We start from the raw sequence: 19,868 nt of genomic DNA on the forward strand, positions 1-19,868 counted from the left end.
CCTGGACCTCCTGAAGCTGTGTCTTGATCCCCTGCTGGGGCAGCAGGCACGGCCCCAGCCCTGCCTAGACCTGCCATGGGCTCTTCCTCCCCATGGGGTCTGGGCCTAGGGAGTGACATCTACCAGCTCAGTCCGAGACTCAGTGTGTGGGATCAAGTTGGGTGTCAGGAGAGCTGGGGTCAAGTCTGGGTTCTGCCAGTGACTGGGTGGCCTTGGATAGTCACTTGCCCTCTGGGCTTCAGTTTCCCCCATCCTGCAATTATTAGGGCCCTAGGAGTTCGGCAGGTATGGAGAAATGAGAAAGGTCGGCTCTCCCACTTATGAGCTGTGTGTTCTCAGGCCTGAGCCCCTCAGTTTCCCTCTGACTTTTAAGGAAACTAACATTTGCTGAAGACTTCTAGAGCTTGGGTCCCATGTTAGACACTTCCAGAAGCATTTTCTCCCACGGACTCCTCCTCACAGTGCTATGAGTCTTGAATCTGAGCTGAGAGTCAATGGAATGTCTTGTTTTACTCTTTCATACATTGTCTCTTTGTGGCCCCTTCTGGCCTGGGGGTCTTGGGAGGCAGTCATGGATGGCTTCATGGAAGATGTGGCACATGGTCTGAGCCTGGAAAGATAGGGTGACACCTCTTGTCTGTGGGCCAGGGTGGTCAGTATCTGGGCCTCTGGGAGCACGTGTTCCATCTTGGTTTCCTTGGGGCCCCCATAGGTAGGAGTTTGAGCTCTGCTTTGGCAGGCCACAGAAGTCAGCCCCAGCTTCTGTTGCCCTGAGCCTCCCTCAGGTTCGTTTGTGTTTGGGGAGGGAGGCCTAGAAGGCCTCATGTGGTGTGGTGGGAAGAGAGAAGACAATCAGTCAGCCTCCTTGCTAGACACACTCTCACATGGGCCAGGAGACAGGATTCTAGTCCTGGCTGACTTACTGTGTGACCTTGGCCAACTGGCCCAGCGTCTCTGGGCTTCTGTATTCCGTACTCAAATGCAATGCTCATACCAAGAGGAAGAAGAGTCAACATTACTTAAGCACTTACAATGTGCCAGGCACTGAGCCAAGTGCTTGGCTTCTATTAGCTCATTTAATTCTCAACTGCCTTGTGACGGAAGCTCACTATCATGCCCACCTCTTGGGAAACGGAGGCACAGAGGGGCCGAATAAACCACCTCCAGTCCCCACAGCCAGTGAGAAGTGAAGACAGGGTTTGCAGCCTGGCGGTCTGCCTGGAGTCCTGGAGCTGGGCAGGACGCATGCAAATGTGCAGACACAGCAACTACATAATTGCTAACATAGCAGTTCACTCAGCCAAGAGCTTTACAAGAACCACCTCATTTCATCCCTACAGAAAAACTGCCAGGAGACACAATGAGTATCTCTACTTTACAAAGAAGGAAACAGAGGCAAGTCTGGGGGGACACGTGGTCAAGATCATCCAGCTATTCAGTCATGAGCCAGCGTTGGAATCCTGACTGCAAAGTCTATGAGAGATTAATGTGAATAAATCTCCTGGCACCATAGGAAGTGGTATACAGTAGGTGCTCAAAAAATAATCGCCAAATAGAACTGAAAGAAAAAACCATCAAAGGATCAGGTCTTTGGGGCCTGGGGTCCTAGCCTTGCCCTCTCCGTGGGCTACCTCTGCTAAGGTAGGAGGAAAAGGCAGCCCCAGGGACCCACAAGAACAGCTTGGAATGGTGCTCAAACTCTTCAGAGGGTCCCTTGCAGCTTCCAGACTCCATCCTTCCCTCCTCCCCAAAGTACTTTCCTTTTCTCCTTCCCATCACTCCCTTGTTAAAAAAGTCAATTTTATCGAGGAACGATTTACAAAATACACACATTTTAACGGTACAGTTCAATGAGTTTTGCCAGATGTAGACAGTGGTATAAACATTGCCAAGCTCAAGGTAAAGCACATTTCCAACACCCCTCAAAATATCTACCTGCTTCTTCCTGGCCAATCCCTCTCCCTGCTCCCACACAGGGAACCAGTGATTCGATTTCTATTGTTATAGATTAGTTCTGTGTGTTCTAGAACTTCTTATAATGGAATTCAACAGAATGTGCTCTTTTGTGTAGCTCTATACACGCTGCACTGTTTATGGGTAGTTTGGGCCTTTTTACTGCTGAGTGGTAGTCCAGTGAGTGGACATACTATAGGCTGTTTATCCACTCACCAGCTAATATACATTTGAGTTGTTTCTAGTTTTACAATTTTATGACTATAGCTGCTGTGAACACTCATGTGCAAATCTAGGTGAACATGTTTTTGTTTGTGTTGGGTCAGTGTTTAGGCATGGAATTGTTGGGTGGTATGGTAGGTTTTACTTGGTAAGAAGCTCTTTGCCAAAGTGTTTGCACCATTTTAGCCCCCAGCAGTGCAAGAGAATTCTACGTGTTCTATATCCTTGCTAACATTTGGTATTGTCAGTTTTTTCACTTTTAGCAATTTTAGTGAGCATGAAATGGCATCTCTTTTAAATTGCATTTCCATAATGACTAACAATGTTGAAGATGCTGGGCATCTTTTTATGTGCATGGATCTTCCTTGGCAAAGCATCCATTGGAATCTTTTGCCCAGTTTTATTGGGTTGTTTGTCTTATTCTTGCACTATAAGAATGCCTCATATAAATTCTGGATACAAGTTTCTTTGACAGATATACATATTGCAAATATTTTCCCATAGTCAGTGGCTTACCTTTTCACTTTCTTAATGGTATCTTTTGGGGGGTAAAGGTCGAGTTGTTGATTTATGCTTGCATGTTAGCGATTTTTATGACTTGTCAAGGGCATCTTTGCTTGCTAACAGGGTTACAAAGATTATAAGTTTTCTTCTGGATATTTTATAATTTTAGCTTTTTATGTTTAGATATATGGTCCATGTTGAGTTTATTTTTGTAAATGGTATGAGGTGGAGTTGAGGTCCATATGCATATCCATTTGTTTTATTCACCATATTTGTATTGTTTTTTGTTGTTTCCCTGTTCTTTGTTCCTGGTTTTGTCTTCCACTCTTTTCCCACCTTTTATAGTTTTAAACAGCATTTTATGTGATTTTGTTTGTCTCCTTTCTTAGCCTATCAATCATACCTCTTTTTTTTTTAACCCTTTTTAGTAGTTGCCCTAGAGTTTGCAATATACATTTATAATGGATCTGACTCCATTTCCAAATAATGCTACACTGCTTCACAGGTAGTGCAAGTACTTTATAACAAAGTATACTTAATTCATCCCTCCTGTTCCTTTGTATCATGACTGTCATTAATTTCACCTATTCATAAGCTATAATCATTGATTACATCGTTGCTATTGTGTTGATCAAACTGTCATCTGTTAGATCAATTAAGAATGAGAAAAATTGAAGTTTCTATTTTACTTTCACTTATTTCTTTTCTAAAGCTTTTCCTTTCTTCATACAGATCTGAGTTTCTGATCTGTATAATTTGCCTTCCCTCCGAAGAAATTCTTTTAATATTTCTTGCAAGGCAGGTCTTTTGGCAACAAATTTCGTGAGTTTTTGTTTATTTGAAAAAGTCTGTCTCCCTTGCTTCTGAAGGATAATTTGAAGGATAACTTCTTTTAGTATTTCTTGCAAGGCAGGTCTTTTGGCAACAAATTTCGTGAGTTTTTGTTTATCTGAGAAAGTCTGTCTCCCTTGCTTTTGAAGGATAATTTGGCAGGATACGGAATTCTAGATTGGTGATTTTTCCCCCCCTCTCAACACTTTAAATATCTCACCCCATTCTCTTCTTGCTTGAATGGTTTCCAAGAAATCTGATATAATTCCTATTCTTGCTCCTCTGTAGACAAGGGTGGGTCCCCCTTCCCCAACTGCAGCTTCTTTCAAGATTTTTTTCTTTATCTTTGATTTTGTGCTGTTCCAGATTTTTTTTGGCCTTTATCTTACTTGGTGTTCTCTGAGCTTTCTGAAATATGTGGTTTAGTGACATTAATTTTTGGAAATTTTCAGTCTTATCACTTTAAATATTTTCCTTCCTTCCTTCCTTCCTTCCTTCCTTCCTTCCTTCCTTCCCTTCTGGTACTCCCATTGCACTATATTACTCTTTTTGTAATTGCTCTTTCTTCCAGTCTTTTTTTCTTTACTTTTCAGTTTTAGAGGTTTCTATTGAGATATCCTCAAGATTAGAGATTTTCTCCTCAGCTGTGTCCAGTCTACCAATGAACCCATCAGAGATGGTCTTCATTTCTATTACAGTGTTTTTGATTTCTAGCATTTCTTTTTTATTCTTTCTTGGAATTTCCATCTCTCTGCTTATATTACCCATTGGTTATTGCATCTTGCTGCTTTTTACTTTAGAGCCCTTATTATATTAATCATGGTTGTTTTAAATTCATGGTGTGAAAATTCCAATATTCTTGCCATATCTGAGTCTGGTTTTGATGCTTGCTCTGTCTCTTCAAACTTGACTTTGTTTGTTTGTTTGCTTTTGCCTTTTAGTATGCCTTGTAATTATTTTTGTTAGAAAACAGACTTGATATACTAGATACCAAGAACCTGGTACTGATTCTCACAGAGATTTCTGTTTCAGGAAGTTGTGATTCTTTGTATCTCTTTGTCTGTCTCTCCAATTTTTGAGACAGTGGTTTGCTCCATGAACCAATGCTGACAGATCTAAGAAGAATAATTGATTTTTAGTTTGTTTAGCTTTTTTCTTGTTAGGAGGATGGAAGTGATGACTTCCAAGCTCCTTACCTGTTAGGCTGGAAACTGGATGGCTGATATCCATTTATTTTAACACTCTTGTTTATTTATTTATTTATTTTTTTACAAATACAATCATTTGTCCACTAAATAACCATGTCATCTTTGTGAAAAACAAATCAATTGATTACAGGTGTGTGGGCCTATTTTCAAATTTCATTCTGTTCTATTGATCTATTTGTTTTTCCTATACCAATACCACACTCTGTTGACCACTGTAATTGTATAGTAAGTCTTGATATCAAGCAATGTAAGTTCTCCAAATTTGTTCTTTCTCAAAATTGTTTTGGTATTATGGGTCCTTTTCATTTTCCTATACATTTTAGGATCAGCCTGTCAATTTTAATTTACGAAAAAGCCTGCTCTAATTTTTCATTGTTTTGTAGTTTTCTTGTGATATTTTTGTTTGGTGTTGTTATCAGGGTAATGCTGGCCTTATGAAAAAGTTGGGAAGCATTCCATCCTCTTATTTTGAAAGAGTTTATGATTTGTATTATTTCTTATTTAAATGTTTGATAAAATTCTCTATAAAGCCTAGGGGTGGGAGGGTTTTATGAACTAAATTTCTGTGATAGATATGGGACTATTTGGTGTCTGCTTCTTGTGTCAATTTTGGTAATTTATGTTTTTCAAGGAATTTCATCATTTCATTTAAGTTGCCAAAGTTATAGTCTTAAAGTTGCTCATAATATTCTCTTATCTTTTTAACATCTGTAAGATCTGTAGTGATGAATCCACTTCAATTCCTGATATTGTTAGCTTATGTTTTATTTATTTTTTCTTAATCTGTCAAGCTAGAGTCTCATTGATTTATATTAATTTTTTCAAAAGCATAAGCTTTTGATTTCATTGAGTTTCTTTAGTGTATGTCTATTATCTAGTTCATTGACTTTTCCTCTGTATTATTTCCTTCCTTTGATTTACTTTGGTTTTAATTTAGTCTTCTTTTTTAAAATTCCTTAGGTGACCAATGGCGTGTTGGGGGTCCCCAAGACCACCCCCAGTTTCAATGATTTTGTAGGAGAAATTTCAGGACTCAGCATATAAGTGATACTCATTACTAAGATTTATTATAACAAAAGATACAAAGCAAAACTGCAAAGGGAAAAGGCACATGATGTGAAGTTTGAAGGCAACCAGGCACAAGCTTCCAAGAGTCTGCTCCGGTGGAGTTATGCAGGATTTGACAATGAGCTGTGACAACACATGTGAAATGTTGTGTACCAGGGAAGCCCAGTAAATACTCAGTGCCCAGGGTTTTTATTGGGGGCGTACCACATAGACACTTTTTGCCTGGCACATACCGACATTCCAGGCCACCAGAAAGAGAGTTGTGTTCAGCATAAACCATATTCTTGACATAAATAGCATAGGGTCAGCAAGCCCATTTTATCAAGGAATGATGGGAACTCTCCTAAAATATAAGTTCCTAGATTCCTTACAGGATTCCACCTTGTAAACAGGCCTTTTTCTAAGGAGAGCAGTCTTAAGCTGACTTTGTTAACTCTTTTCTGCACAAATGTTTTCGAAGTATCATTTTATCAAATATAAGCATTTAAATCTATACATGTCCCTTGAGCCACTCTTTTAGCTGCATACAACAAATACTGATATATTGTGTTTTTATTTTTTCATTCAGTTCAAAATATTTTCTAATTCCCCTTGTGATTTCTGTTGCCCTCTCTTCAACTTCATAGATCTTTTCATCTGCAGTGTCTTATCTGCTATTAATTCCTTCCTGTGAAGTTTTCATTTCATAGATTATGTTTCTATTGAATTATTTTTCTTCTAGTTGTGGATTACATTTTCCTGCTTTTTTGAATGTTTAGTAGTTTTTGTTTGGATGTTGGACATTGTGATGTTTCCTTGTAGAGTATTTGGAATTTGTGGTCTATGTCAAAGAGTAATAAATATATTGTTTTGACAGGCAATTAGTTTACTTGCAGATCAAGTTTCTCCTTCTGAGGCTCATTTTTAAGCTTTGTTAAGTCAATCAATAAAGCTTCTCCACTCTGACTGGTTGGAACTCAAAATCTCCCAGATCTGTATGAGCTCTGCTAGTTGTCAAACTCACAGCTCCCTGGCAGTAATTTTTTTCTCTGATAGTTGGTCTTTGCATGGCTCTATCAAGTCTCACCCTAGACACACACAGCTTATAATTCATTGTAAGACTATGCAGATTTCTAGAGTTTTCTCTGCTTAGCTTCCTCCTCTCTGGTACTCTGCCCACAACTTCCAGCAGCCAAGGCCTTCCTGTGCTCCAGTCTCTGACTCATCAGCTCAGTGAGACTGCTGTGCTCCTTTGGGATTCTCTTTCTTTGTTCAGTGGTCTGGAACATATTTCCAGTTAGAAAAGCAAGATAATCATAAAGCTTACGTTTTCTGTTTCCCTTCTCTCAGGAGTCACTGACCTGTGCTTCTATGTGAAAATAGGTGTTTCTTAGTTTGTTCAGTTTTCCTTTTTTTTTTTTTTTAGATGGTGGTAGGGCTAGTTGGATTACCGGCTACTCTGTCGTGGCTAAAAGTGGACATCATGGACTCCCAGGCCAACGTTCATGGTGAGTAGAAGTTCACCAGGAAGAGGTGTGGAGGGAGGACATCTTAGGAGAAGGGGGCTGCATAGGGGAAAGCTGTGAGCATAGGGCATGTGCAGGGATGGTGTCTGTGGTGTGTGTGCAGGGAAGGTTATAGGTGAGCAGGGGGATAGGCAGGCAGGTATTTGCAAAGGACCTTGAATGGCAGTCTAGGAATTTGTACATTATGCTGGAGGTCTTGAGGAGGTTATGGCTAATTATAATGATAAGTATAATAACAATAACATGTAATTGATTTATTTTCATGTGCCAGGAAGGTGCTACTCTAAGCTCTTTCCATGGATCATCTCATTTACTCCTCTAGCCAGCTCATGAAAAGCTGTGTGTTATTAGGAATTGACATATGCCATGTTTCTCTAAGCACTTGACACAATTATCTCATTTAATCTTCACAATAACTCTATGTGGTAGGGACTATAATTATGCCTGTTGTACAGGTCAGGAAACTGATACACAGAGAGAGGGTAAATGACTTAGGGTCACACAGAGAATAAGTAGCAATTTGGAGTGATTTTCTGTTCTTCCCAAATACTCTTTTAATGTTATTATAATAATGTTCTTACAATGAAAAAAAGCTGCCTTTGGGCCATCCAGGTGTCCGTGGTGCTCCGTGGCCTGCAGACACTGTGAATGTTAGTGCATGTGGCCCCTGGGCCTGGTGGACATGGCATTGCCTGGCAGTCCAATGGTAGTACTTATGATGGTTTAAAATCATGTCCTCAACTTCTTTGACGCTCTTCCCAACAAAAGGTGGATTCTATTCCCTTCCCCTTCAATATGGGCTAGCTTTAGCAACTCGCTTCTAATGAATAAAATGTGACAGAAATGATGCCTAATAACTTTATTTTTTAAAAGATTTTATTTGTTTATTTGAGAGAGAGAAGAAGAGGAGGGGAGAGGAAGAGGGAGAGGAAGAAGCAGACTGCCCACTAAGCAGGAAGTCAAGGGCTATAGGAGGTGGTATTTGCTAGACCATGGAGGAGGGAAGGGTGTGATTGGTAGAGGAACAGCAGTGTGAAGGCCCCTGTATGAGTACCCTGCATATCAGAGGAAGGAGCCCAGTGTGAATATGGGGAGTGGTCAGATTTGGGGCTGAAGAGGTGGTCCTAGGGTTAGGTGGGGAGGGCCCATAAGTCCCATCGATGGATTTGGCTTTCAGTTTGCAATGTGATATAAATAGGGTCTCTGTACTGCAGAGAAGAGAAAGGGTTGGGTGGCGGTGTTATAAGTGTCCCAGATAATGGGTGGTGGTGACCTGGGTGAGGGCAATGGGAAGAAGAGATGTCAGACTGACTTAGAGACAACCTTGCCAGGATCTGGTGACTGATTTTACGTGGGGAGGCGGTAGAATGAAATAAGACTAGATCCCAGATTTGGGACCTGGGCAACCGACTAGATGGTAGTGTGTCTCCCTGGAAGAAGAACGAGGCAGGAGCGGGCAGTGGTAGAGAGACGATGAGCCAATGTGGGATTTGCTGAGTAAAAGCGTCTGCACATCTGGGAAGTCCAGCAGGTGGCTGGGGATGTGGGCCTGCAGAGGGAGTCTGGGCTGGACACAGAGGCAGGAGACGCGGGTATGGAGGAGGGAGTGAAAGAGTGAAGAGCCTGGAGGGCCGAGGGCCCAAGACAGAGACTTGCGGAACACCGGGATTTGAAGAGGATGGTAAGAAGCGTACAAGTGAGACGGAAGGAAATGTCATGGAGGTTAAGCTGCAGGCCAAGCAGTGTGCTGAGGAGCCAATGGGGAGGGTGCCAAAGGGAGGTGGTGGCTACCAGGAGGCATGCCGCTCAAGGCTCAAGCCAACCCCACTGCAGGGCCCAAGGACAGCCAGCCCCTGTTGACCTTAGAGATGTCCCCCTTGGAGGAAGGTGGGCAGCAAAGGCCAGAGCACTGGCTGGTGAGGAGCAGGCGGAAGGGAATTCAGTTTAGATGCACTTCTCTGTTCTGCAGTTTGGTCGCGAATGGAGGGAGTGGGTGGGGACAGTGAGGCACGTGGGATCAAAGTGGGATTTTAGATGAGAGAAGCTTGCGTACATTTAAGTGCTGACACGAGGCAGCCAATAGAGAGGGGTGTCTAGTTATCTATTGCTGAGTGACAAACCACCACAAACGTAATGCTCTAAAACAACAACCGGTTATTGCCTCTCACAATTCTTGGACTGGCCGGGCTCAGCTGGCCCACCTGGGGCCGTGGTCACCTGTAGGTTTGCTAAAAGACCCATATGGCTCACTCACATGGCTGGCACCTGGTGCTGGCCATCGGCTGGGGTTGCCAACTGGAAAATCTTGATTCTTCTCCATGTGGCCTTCCCATCCTGACTGGGCAGCTCACAGCATAACAGCTGGATTCCAAGAAAGTGTTTCAAGTGTTCCAAGCCAGAAGCTGCCTATATGTTAAGATCCAGTCTTGGAAGTGACACGGTTTCACTCCCCCCACATTCTGTAAGTCAAGCAAGTGACAGACCAGCCCCAACTGACTCCATCTCTTGATGAGGAGAGCAATTTGGGCAATCTTCCGTGTAATATAGGAGGTGAGCCTATAAGGGAAAATTGAAGAATCCATCGAGAAAATGGCAGGGCTCGGGGCCCATGGCATATGTTGTGATACTGGCTTTAGAGAGAAGAGGGCTTGGAACGGATGTCTAGGAGGGTAGAGTCATCTTATGCTTTATCAAGAAGATCAGACTAGGTCAACCAACTACCAGGTTTTGGATTATATCACCCACTTCAGATTTTTCCCTCCCTTTGTGGGCTAGGTAGTGGAGAGAGCATCTCAAGAATGACATGTATTATTGAGTGCTAACATGTGGCCTTCACCAATTTGCTCAATGGCCCTGTGAAGTCTGTTGAGGTCAATATTGTGATGTCCACCTTACTGGTGAAGCACCAGAGGCTCAGGGAACTCTGTCTCCCTGAGTCTGTGTGAATGTGTTGACTGTCTGCACAAAGATATATTTGCTCTCTCCTATCTGAGGAGCATGTGGATGTCACAACTATTCAGAGGAGGGAATCCATAATGGACATGGAGTGCTTCCCACCCCAGGAGAGGGGATAAGGGATTGGGGGCTTCAGCTCAGGCCCTGGCAGGCTAAAGGGGTTTGGAGAGGGGATGGAAGCTGGGACTGTGAGGTCCAAGGCCCTCAGAATGAGAGGATAAGAGGAAGGAAGGAAGGAAGGGGTCTTGGCTGCAGAAACCATGGGCGGGTGACCACCATTTCCGCCACCTTAATCATGCACTTGTGATATTAATAAAAGTAATTTATGTCATGTGACTGCTTTTTAACTAGCTGCTTTCAAGCCTTAAGACCGGGATTATAAAAGGCATGCATTTATAAATTATTAGCCCAGAGCTCATAAGCACATATACTTTGGGGAACACTTTGGTAGCACTTTAAATTAATTTATTGTCATTCATTCCAGCTGTCTGTGATGTAAACCTTCAGCTATAAATTTGTACCATCATCTGACACACCATTAACTAAGGTGCTGCCCGAGCCAGAGCACATAATAAAACGTTCGAATACAATTTCTGTAGGGATGTATGTCTCCCCTGTCCTTCTTTGCCTCGCCTCTCCTCTCCCCTTCCCCTCCTCCTCTCCTCCCCTCCCCTCTCCTCCCCTATTAATGACAAGCAACATGGAGAGAAGGCAGGTGCTTGGGAGCTGTGTTGGCAAAGGAACCAGGGTGGGTAAGACCCCCTCTGCCCCAGGACCCTCCATGGAGCTCATGGGGTTTCATCCCACAGGACAGATGGGACACCAGAGATCCAGAGAAGGTGTGGGTTTGTCCAAGGCCACACAGTCAGCAGAAACCACGACCTCCACCCTACCCCAGTGCCTCCTTGGTAGACGGGCTGAGTCTATGCTCCTGAGAACTTTGGCCTGGGCAAGAGTGAGCCCTGGAATCAGACCAGGGAATGAGATTTCACTGAGAGGAGTTTCTGGTGGGAACAGAATTCTGGGAATGCTGGGCAAAGAGAAGGAAAGAACGGAGGAGGATCCATCCCACCATCACTTCCTTCAAACATCAGAAAGGCAGAGAGTGGCTTGTTTTGGGGGCCCTGGGGTACAGAGCTGGCACATTGGAAAGCCGTCCCGGGGGGAACAGTTTGGATCTCATGAGGAGGGGTTTGGTAATGGTGAGAGCTGGCTGAGGTTGGAGAGAGTGCCCTGTCACCAGAGGAATGCATCTGGAGGGCGATATGGAACAGTGGATTGGTTCCTATTGCTGGTGTAACAAATAAGCACAAAAGTCATGGCTCAAAATGACCCCAATCTATGATCTTATTGTTATGGAGGTCAGAACTCCAAAATGGGTCTCACTGGGCTAGCATCAAGGTGTTGGAAGGGCTGTGTTCCCTCTGGAGACTCTAGGAGAGAATCCAGTTCTTTGCTTTTCCAACTTCTAGAGGCCATCTGCTTTCCTGGGCTCACAACCCCTTTCCTCCCTCTTCAAAGCCACAATGTCCCACTGGGTCCCTCTCCGGCTGCCACCGCCCCACCTCTCTCTTCTGCCTTCCACTTCCGTTATGTGCACCCTCCCTCGTGACCCCATCAGGCCCACCGGCAGAGGCCGGCAGCATCACCCATCCCCAGGTCAGCTGACTCACAACCTCAGTTCCATCTGCGGCCTTCATTCTCCGTTCTGGATAACCTCACATATTCCTCGCTTCTGGGGACTATGATGTGGGGTAGTATTCTGCCTACCACACACAGGGAGGAAGGCTTCTGATTTTTCTGATCTGGAACCACTCTTCGCTCAAGCAAGAGAAGGTACAAGGAAGAAGAAAGAGAAAGAAGGAGAAAGGGGGAGGGTGGCTGGAAAATTCCATGACATCCCATGTCGGCTGGCTTGAGCCCCACACCGTACAGGTCAGGCCAAGCATTAAACTTGAACTCAGACCCCAGCCCTGCGGCAGACCAGGCGTGCGCCCAGAAGCCAGTCTGCTGCCTGCTCTCACTGGCTTCAGTTTCTCCATTAGTAAGATGAGGCCCCTTTGACTCTGGCCTTTGGTAGTTTTCCAGCTCACCTGTCTGGAGTGGGCCATGTTGAGGGAGGCCATGGTCACGGAGATGTCCCAGAAGGGCAGCCTGACGGAGAGGAGGCAGCACCCTCCCCAGGGGCCTGCTGCTCATTGTTGCTCTTTGAAGGGAGCACTGTGGAGCCCCGTGGTGGCTGGACGCCAGAGGACCCTTGCCCCAACTGCAAGGTCCTGGAGTTTGCCTTGCTCCACCCGAGGTAAGGGCAGGCACCTGGTCACCCATCCCCACCACCAATTTGGTCCTCTTGCCTTCATCCCTGAAAGCCCCAGCGATCCTGAGGATCTGGTCCTGGGAGAGTTTTGTGGCAGCTTACAAGGAGCCTAGCAAGATGCTGTGTGTTCTCCATTGACGACTGTGGCTTTTTTCTCCTGCGTCCTTTAGGGCAGGGGCTGGGTCTTTCTAAAATCCCATCTGTCCACCTCCCTCATTCGTCTCAAGTCATCCAGATAAGGAAGGTCCTTAGCTTGGATAGTAAGTGCATTTACCTGCCAAGGCTCTGGACAAAGCAGAACGATGGTCACTGTCAAGTGCTTGGCAGGGCAGTGTCTGGCACGTAACAGGAAGTAAGTGGTGGGTGGTGGCATTCCTAGCAGTGCTGTCCCCAGGCATGCCACGCTTCTCCATTCTCAAGTACGTCTTCCCTCCTGACATCTGCCGGAGACCCCCAGCCTGAAATAACTGTAGGCCTGAGCTCTGTGGCTTCTTCTTATGTTACCGAGCCTTGGGGGTTGATGTGACTGTCTTCCTGTCTGCCTAGCTTGCCTAGAGTGGGCCCTCAGAGGCTATACAGATTAGGATGGCCCCAAGCCAGGGCCTGTGTCTGATTGGCTTCTGGGGCTCCAGGAGCTACCCCAGCCGGGTACCCAGGAGGTGCTAGGTCTGGTGCTGGAATAAAGGGATGCCTGAATGAGCGAATGCTCAGTTGGGAGCTAGCTCACTCAGCAAGTATCACTCGGCTTTGCTTCTGGGCCAGGCCCTGGGGCGGGTGGCCTCCCTCAGGCCCTGCCCTCCAGGGTGGCTTTGACCTTCGTGTGCTACTGTGGTGAGTGTGTGGATCACTTATAGCAGAGGGAGGAGGGCTCGCGCTGGGAATGGGGGCGTCTGTCGTTCCTGAATCCTCAGCACCCACTCTGTGCTGATATTCCTGCCCCTGCTTATCTCTGGCCAGACCTTGAAGAGCCAAGAACCAGTTCTATTAATCAATTGTCTGCTGCCTGAGCTGAGAACAGAGCTTCCTGGCCAGATAAAGCCCAGGGGAGGGGCAGGGGACCAGGGACAGGGGACCAGGAGGGGCAGGGGGCACGAGTGGAGCCCACCCGTGGTCTGGATGGATGCCATGGTGGGCACACACCACCGTGGGTGTGCACCCCCACACCCTCATCCCGATGTGTAAATCTCTAGGCATGCCCAACGCCTTTCTCATGCACACACATAGCCCCACAGGCTCACAAGGCCCTCCTACACCTCTCGTGTATGTGAACCCAAGTCATGCCTGCATCTTCCCATAGCATGATCCCCCCCGTCGGCTTCCCACACCCATACAGCCACACGCACCCTACTAGACACAGACACACCTTCTAACATCTGCCTGGAGAGCTTGCTCCCACACACCCTGCTTACCTCTTGACAATCGCATGCCTTGGCAATCACACACACCTTCACATACCTTCCACGTGCACATGTGTGTATACACACATCACATCCTCCACACGTGTGTACTGCCAGGGTCCATGCCAAAGGCTCCTTCTGTGTTCCCCAAGTTGGAGAGTAGTGCCATCACGGACTGGCCTTATGGAGTTTCTGAGGACAGGTGGGTTATTTTCTGGATTTGGTTGGTTTGGTCTGAATTTTTGGCCACGCAATCAGGAGTCCCGGATTCGAGTCAGAGGTCTAAATTCACGAAGCGTGTGGGACCCTGGGTGAGTCCCTTCCCTGATCCAGACCTCAGTTTCCTCACCCAGGATATGGGAAAAATGCCAACCCCAGTGGGTGTTTGCAGGATGCAATCCAATGCTATCATGGCAGTGAAGATGTTTTGGGAAAAATGTCAGTTTATATCTTTATTGTTCTGTTTCCCGCCAGCATGGCTGTTGATCAGCCAGGGTCCCATGTTGCTGGGAAGCCCCACTGATGTGCTTGTGATCAGGAAAACCCCAGCCGATCCTGGTAACCTTGAGGGTTTTACACCCTCACCCCTGACAGCCCCCTACCCCCGATCACTCGCACCCTGCCAGGATCCAGCTCCTCACCCAGGCTGCTCTGCAGCGAGCCTGGCCAGGCCGAAGACCACGGTTCCACCCTCAGCCTGCCCATGGCCACCTCCCGACCACCCACGTCCACCTGCCTCCCCCTACCCGAGCCTTTCCCCCTGCCGGGTCCCTGCCAAGCGCAAGCACTGGCAGCATGAGGGCTACATCCTCGACCCTGGGTTCCAGAAGAGCTGAGGAGCCATGGTCCACAGCGGCTCGGCAGGGCGGTGGGGCCAAGGCAGGACACAGTGGCGCGAGTGTGGATGTGGTGCGGCCGTGGGGGGACGTGTGTGCCTGTGGGTGTCAGGGAATGTGACTGTGGGGTGTCCGTGTGGGGCGTGGGAGTGTTGGTGGGTGTCAGGGAGCATGAGTGTGAGTGTGTGTGGGCGGGGACTGTCGTCCGTGTGAGTAGGGATGTAGGCTGTGTGGCTGTGTGGATGTGGGGTGTGTGTGTGCGAGTCTGTGCTGTCTAGGAGTGCGCTCTGTGTGTGCGTAGATGTCCTTTTTGGTGTCTGACTGTGGCAATGCCATATGTATGTGTGTGTGGGAGAGTGTGCGTGACCCTGTGTGTGGGTTGTGGTAGTGCTTCGGGGGTGCCGGGGAGTGCGCGGGGAGCTGTGTGTGCTGCGTCTGGGTGGCAATGTGTGTGTTTGTGTCTGTCTGGGTGGGAGTGTGGGTGTCTGGGAGGGTGGCTGTGGTGTGGGTGTGGGTTTCTTTGTTGCGCATGTGAGTGTGAGTGCGGCGTGGGGCGTGAGTGCAGGGGGTGGTGGTGTGAGGTGGGGGGAGGCGTTCTGGGCAGGTGGGGGGCAGGTGGGGGGAAGCAGGCAGGCAGGCAGGCGGCCAGGGCTCTTCCCCCTGCTTCCCCCGCACAGTGGCTGGGCTGACAGCCGGGCGGAGAAGAAAACTAGACGTCAGGGAAATCAGTCAGAGACAAATCGATTCCCTTTAGAGGTGAGAAAAAGCAGATGCTGCGGCTGCTGGTGGCCTGTTAGGCTCAGAGCCACATCCCTCCCCAGCCCGAGCTGCCCTCCCCCATTCCTTGTGCTGCCAACGCCCCCCCCCCCATCCACCGGCTTTGTTTGGGGCCCTGCTGTGGGCCTGCTGCCTCACCATCCCTTCTGCAGCAGGCCGGGGCGCGTTATGGAGCCCATGATGTGCACAAGTGCCTGTGTGTGTGTGTGTGCAGGTGTCAATGGAGGGGGTGCACACGTCACCTGATGACAGAGCCCCCTCAGGGACTTCAGAGACGGTGGGTCACCACCTTGGTCGAGGACACCCAGGGAACCTGAGGCAGTGCCGGACCAGGACTCAAGCCTCCTGGGTGCTGACCAAGGGCAGCTCTGCTTCCCCGCCACCGCCCCAAGGGGCACTTTGAGCACAGCTTCCCTTTCTTCCCTGAGTGGTCTGTTCAGGGATCCGTGCAAGAGGAGCTGTCCCTGGGTGGTGCTGGCCCCACATCCTTTCTCCCGTGTGCTCACCAGGCTGGGCCCCAGCAGCATCGCTCCTTCCTATAGCCTAGGGAGGAAGGGCTGCCCCCAGATCCCGCTCTCTGCCAAGCTGGGATCAGCTGCAGACTCAAGTGGGGGCCAAAGATCAGCCTTTGGGCCTCAGTCCCATGGCAGGATGTCCGTGGGTCCCTGCACCTGGGAGCTCTGCCTCGGCTGCCAGCAGAGAGACTGCTTTGGGGTGGGGCCCTGAATCCCGCCCCCCCGCCCCGGCCCGGGTCTTGCTGGCGCCTCTGCTGTACGGTTGTCCCCACTCCAGGCTCTCCTTTCTGCTATTCTCTTTCCATTGGGTCGAAACAGCCAAAGCAAGTCAGGAAACAAGGGTGAAGCCCGTCGTGGTGCGGAAATGGAGACTCTTCCAGGGGCAGGGCTCTGCTTCCCCATTGCTTCCTGCCTCCTACATGGAGTCAGGCTCTGTAGGCACACGCTCAGCAGAGCTACCGCGCCCTGCCCTGGGCCAGCCTTGGGTGAGACCGCGAGCAAGACAACCTGGGCCTGCCTTCAGGGAGCCTCGCCTCCAGCTGCGACAGCCAGGTGCGGTGGGCACGGATGCCCTGCTGCCTGAGCATGAAATCATCGCGGCTGGAGTTGCTCGGCGGGACAGAGGGTGGGAGAAGTGACTGTTCTAGGGGCTCAGTTTCTGGGATGCTGCACCAGCAGAGATGCCCCTCCTACACCCTCCCCTCTGCCCGCAAAGACTCTCGAGACCCTGCTCTCTGTTCCCTACTCTCAGGCATGTCCTGGCCTGCGTCCATTTGCCCGGGCCCTCTGTGGCCGTCTCCAGCCACACTCTGGAGTGCAGAACCCGCATTGAGAGGCCTGTGTTCCCAGCCCTGACTCTCCCACTTGTGGCTGTGTGTCCTGAGACAAGCACTAAACCTCTCTGGGTCTTGTTTCCTCCCTGGCTAAGGGACTGAGGAGGCAGGGACCCCAGGGTGGGTGGCAGGTACGAGAGCTGCTCAGAGTAACAGCTGTGTTTTTGTGACTGGTGATCAGGGGGATGGCTCATGGGGCCCTTTCCAAACCCCACGCCTGGCCTAGATTCTCGGTGGCCAGCCAGATGGGGGAGGACAAAGATCGATCCACAAACATTGATTGAACCAGTTTGGGCCCAAGCCCTGTTGTGGGCAGACAGCAGCTGGTATAAGACCTGGCCCGTGAGATGTGTCCCCAAAGTAATTGTCGAGGGAGGTAAGGGGTGGTGCTGTGAGTATGCACGGTGCTGGAGGGTCCCCAGCCCCCAGGGAGCTTACCGTCTCCCCGGGACCCTGAAGTGGGTTCTGACTCCGGCTCTGCCTCTGACTGCTCCTGGGCTTCTTGTGTGTCCCTCAGCCACATCGGGAGCTCTGTGACCTTGAAGACCATTTCCTGCTGGGATATTAATACCGCCACTAATAATAACGGTAGCCGTCGAGGCAGGAGCAAGCGGACTAATATTAGCTGCACCTGTTGAGTGTCCGACACGTGCCAGGCCCTCTACATATGTTCTGACGTCAGTCCCCGGGAGCCCTCCTCTGCTCCGTGAGCTGGACTCGTCTCCATGTGGACAACCAGGGGATGCTCTGTACTTGCCCAGGGTCCCAGAGCTAGAACAGAACTCACGGCTATTTCGGCTGGGCTCGGAGGATGGCAAAGACCAGAGGTACTCAGCTGACCTTAAGTAAGGGAGGGCTGAGTAAAAAGGGAAACCTCGTGGGGACCTGGGGGAGCAAGCCCCTGGGCTGCAGGCAGGGCAGGACTGTGGCGTGTGGAATGGAGGAAAATGGGCAGGAGCTCTCTCCACCCGTCCCCAGCACCCAGAAGTCCCCAGAACTGCAGCTCGGCATCACCCCCAGTGGGCCTCCTTCCTGTCTCTCTGCTGCTTTCTTTTGGTTCCAGGTCAACTCCCGAGTTCCTTTCTTCCTCTCCCCATATCTGTTCTGGACCGCAGTCCCTGCTCCTCATAGACGCACCTGCCATACCACTGGCTCTCCTCTCGGATTCTCTCCAGATCTCCTTTCTGGCTCTCCCCTGCCATTTGCTTTCCACTTCCCAACTCAAGGTCTGCAGCCCGGGTCCCCTCTCGGCTCCTGCCAGGCCCCCTGCCCGGCCCCCTGCCTCCATCTGCCTTTGGTTCTGCTGCCTGATGGTCAGACCCCACCCCTCGTCCGCTCAGCTGTGGGGAAGGGGCCCTTTCTCTTCAACCTGCAGTTCTCAAACTTGGCCTTGGGGCCCTGTTACCCTATTAAAAATTATTGGAGACTTGAAAGAGCTTTTGTTTATGTGGTTATATCTATTGATATTTACCATATTGGGAACTAAAGCTGAGAAATCATAAAATACTTATTCTTGAAGAACAAGAACAAACCATTGCATATGAACATAATACATTTTCATGAAAAATAACTATTTTCTAAAATGAAAAAAAGATCGCTTTACATTTTTGCAGATCTCTTTAATGACTCACGTAAGAGAAGACAGCTGGGTTCTCATGTCTGCTTTTGGATTTAATTTGTTGATGCCTCTGGAAAACCTCTCTGTACATTTGTTTGCAAAAGAAAGAGAGCATATAAGGCAAACAAAGCCTTCTAACTTTGCAGAGCCTCTGGAAGAACCGGTGACTTAGATTGTCCCTGATGTGGCCCTTGCGGGGACTCCTGTCAGCTCGGCTGGCTCCTCCTCAACTGACAGATGCCATAGGATGCTAGCAGTCAGCTGAAGGCTGGACACCAGGTTCAAGAGCGCAGTGATTCTTGGAGCTGGAGCTGGAGCCGTGGGACCTGGGAAAGCCAGTGGGGCTTCTGGTAGCTTCCTGAGGCCACAGGAGGTGAATGAAGCCACGACAGATGGGCGTATTGAGAGAGGCAGAGGGGAGAGGAGAGCCTTCCAGGCCGTGGGAAACAACTGGGCACATCTTCAAAGTGGGAAGGCGAGGCACGGGGCCAAGGCCGGCCGAGACCTTTAGGGCCCCAAGCACTCAAAAGATCATGGTGCTCGCTCCCACCCTGCATAGTAACTCAGAATAAAGTTTATTTTCCTTAGTGACGCTAAGCTTCCTGTGTGTTGGAAGTTGAAATAGGCTGCTTCTAGGTTCTGGATTGCAAAACTGCGGGTGAGTGCACAAAAGCAGAACTCGTCTCCCTTTTCCGGTGCCGTGCTGTGTGAGAGCCTGCCGCGTGCGCTCGCTCTGCCTCTTGGGTCATGTGGGGGCCTCTGGGGTGAGTGGTGAGCAGGGTGGGTGGGGATGGGGCACCGAAAAGGGCCTGCCAGGGCCCTTAGAGCACCGGGCAATTCAGGGCACCTACTGCCCAACGAGGGGCGGAGCCGCCTGGCCTGGAATGGCCCTCCCAGGGGGCAGTTGTAGGAGCTTTGGCTCAGGCCCAAATCCCCAGGTCTGGGGCTGGGTGGGAACAGTCGTCTCCCATGGCCTTTGGTTTCTCCACTTCCATCTGGGGTGGTGGACCTCAGTGGGTGGTTAGTGAGGGGTCCTGGGGAAGGAACGACCCCCACCCCAGCGGAGAGCTAGAGGGCGTGGGGCAGAGGTCTCAGGGCTGTGTGATGGTTTAAGAACCCCCTGACTGTCTGCACCTCAGCTCTGCCGCCCTACTCTGCCTTAGTTTCCTCGTCTGCAAGGGAGGATAAGGACGGCCAGTCCCCATGCTGCCTGGAGTGAAGCCACAGTGAGGGATGAAACATCTGGTACGGAGAACTGGGCCAGCGCCACAAGGCACGAGCTTCATTTCTCTTTTGTTCGGTGCCATAGCTCAGATCCGGGTTTGCAGG

The 19,868-nt window shown here is 49.2% G+C and overlaps 1 long non-coding RNA gene across 1 annotated transcript in view; it reads left to right on the forward strand.

The window, feature by feature from the left end:
• Positions 1-19,259, forward strand: part of LOC141370303 (uncharacterized) — a 38,992-nt gene extending 19,733 nt beyond the window's left edge. Inside the window, exons 6-7 of the long non-coding RNA XR_012374210.1 lie at positions 7,192-7,273; positions 18,686-19,259. This is a non-coding gene — a long non-coding RNA (uncharacterized lncRNA). The remainder of the gene's footprint in view (positions 1-7,191; positions 7,274-18,685) is intronic.
• The last annotated feature ends 609 nt before the right edge of the window (positions 19,260-19,868 follow it).

This window comes from Callorhinus ursinus, unplaced genomic scaffold (assembly GCF_003265705.2).
Source record: "Callorhinus ursinus isolate GAN/ISIS: 27379988/994484 unplaced genomic scaffold, GSC_fseal_2.0 scaffold31, whole genome shotgun sequence".
NCBI classification, from domain to species: domain Eukaryota; kingdom Metazoa; phylum Chordata; class Mammalia; order Carnivora; family Otariidae; genus Callorhinus; species Callorhinus ursinus.